The sequence below is a fragment of the Oratosquilla oratoria genome, chromosome 4, assembly GCF_046742065.1.
Source record: "Oratosquilla oratoria isolate Oo_2021 chromosome 4, ASM4674206v1, whole genome shotgun sequence".
NCBI classification, from domain to species: Eukaryota; Metazoa; Arthropoda; class Malacostraca; order Stomatopoda; family Squillidae; genus Oratosquilla; species Oratosquilla oratoria.
Window position 1 is genome coordinate 47,402,292 of NC_134780.1, and position 2,500 is coordinate 47,404,791.

Consider the following 2,500-nt stretch of genomic DNA (forward strand, 5'->3'; position numbering starts at 1 on the left):
GATTTATCATCTTTGGCGCGAGTGTCCGACGGCTCTGTAAGTATCATATGCAAAACCGCTCTAGTGCTGCCTTAGAAATCATCAATAATGACAACTCTATTGTTTCTCATATTTTCTTACAACATTCGTCTGAAGTTCCAAAAATGTTGTTCCCTGCTTCAGTATCAAAAAATGAATATTTCAAAATATTCAGGAGATTTGTCATAACTCGAATGTTTTCAGGCCTCTAGCCACTTTCGTCTTAAAAAAATTAATTTCTTAGCATCTTGACAACGTCTCTATGTCACACAGTAAACATATACATTCAATAAATTCTATTAATAGTAATACATGTACAATATAGTTTTCTAATTTACTATTTCGACTGGTGTATAAGCCAAAGTCCTTTACTGTTGATGAAACTTGAAAAGATATTGTTATATAAACGTGTGCGCACGAACAAACATACTCAGAATTCGTCTAACCTCAATCAAATAGCCTGAAATCAGCCAGAACAAAATATTTGAATGTCTCAAATTTGGCACGGTGAAAGCTAATGGGCTATAGTGACAATTTCGTCAATAAAGTTACACGTTTTGCTTGCACCAGACGGGGAGTTTCTCCAATCTGAATAAAATCGTCTGTCATTAGTCAGAAAAAAGTTTTTAAAAGGTATCAAATTATATGGAGAGGGTGTGAGTGGGTTCTCTAGATATTACTAAAATTCTAAGATTGTTCGGTTTTCTATAATCAGATATAACAAAGTCCTCTGAAACGGAAAGAGAAAGGAAAGGGAACGAGTTTCGTTAGAATGGAGTCACGGGTTAAATTGAAAAAAAAAAAAAAGGATCTTTTAGAAGTAATACGCTAAAAAATTTCGGAGAAAAAGTTGGCAGGGAGCGATCGGATATTTGTGTAAGCAGGTTCAATTATGTGAAACTTTTTATTATTTTTTTTCAGAGTTATGTTTTTCCTCCTGTCACAGAGTGCTACAACTCATTCCGTTTCATTTCCAACATTGATCAAATCGGACCCACTTAAAAGGATTCGAAGACAACATTTAGGTTTCAACCTAGGCTCCTTTTCTTTACGTTAAGGTGTCTTGTATTTATGAAAAAGCTGTATGAGAAGCGTGCTTTAGTAGTTTATCTATTTACATAACTAGAAAAGAATTGGCTGTAAAAAAATATTCTCAGGGCGGAGTCTTTATTGTACGACGTTTTACTTGTCACAGTTTGATCAGTTAGTATGTACTTGATCAATCTAAACGTTGTGCTAAAAACGGCTCCGTCCTCATATAATAGACTTATCGGCAACTGCCATTGATTACATATAGATTATAACTTTCATGCTCATGATACCTCTAGTGCAGTGGTTCTTAACCTTTTTCAGTGTCCGTACCCCTTGATTATCCCAGAAAAAAAATTCGTACCCCCATCCAATATAATTACAATCCAAATATATGAAAAGGATTAGTGATGAATCTTGCTGAGAAATTATTATATATATTATATATAATTATTATACATATTCCATTACTGAACTCCTAGGAGTTCAGTAATGGAATATATATAATGAATATATATAATATATATAATCATTTCTCAGTAAGGTTAGTATCACTAATCCGTTTCATATGTTTGTATTGGGGAGGAGTGGGTGGGGGATGTGGGTGAGGGAGTATGCATGAGAAATAAATTGAAGTAGCCTGAAGGGATTTCTCCCCGTCTTCTCCTTTTCAGCATGAGGGGACGGGGAGGGGGGGTCGCCGAATTAATGAAGCGGCCTTGCTGTGGATGGACTGTGTCTTGCGACACTGCTTCTGACCCAGGGCAGTGGACAAGATGCAGGGATGACCCGTCATCCAGGAGGTGCCAAGATAAGAGGGAGGGAAGAGGGTAGAGGGGAGTGGAGTATGTACGGGATGGAATGGGTGGGAGTGGTTTCTATGCCTCGGCTTTTGGCTACCTCCCGAGTAAGGGGGAAAAAGTCTTTGTTTTATGTATGTATGTATTACTGAACAAAGGTACTTTTTATTTCAAATTGATAATGTCAGTTTGTAGGATACAATGAATGCACATTATGATTTCTCATGGTAAATATACAGTACCATTGTACAGGCTATCATGTCTCGTACCCCCAGGATTAAGGTTTCGTTCCCCTTGGGGGTACAGGTACCCCAGGTTAAGAACCACTGCTCTAGTGGTAACTAGTATACTGAAGGAGCAATTAAGGAAACAGAATAAAAACAAAATTACTTATGATGTTTTACTAACCTTAAAAAGGAGTGTTTAAATGACAACTTGCAAAGAGATCTGCTGAGATCATAGTCTGTTAAATCAAGGTACAGCAAGATGAAGATCCTTGCTACAGCGCAATTTAAGTATCACTATATTTTTTTCCGGATTTTTTTTTTACTGAGTATACGGTAATAGGTTATCTTATATGTTGGTTATCTATTTATATCATAACGAGTTATCTATAGAAAACATTGGATCTTTTTGAATATATATTATATATA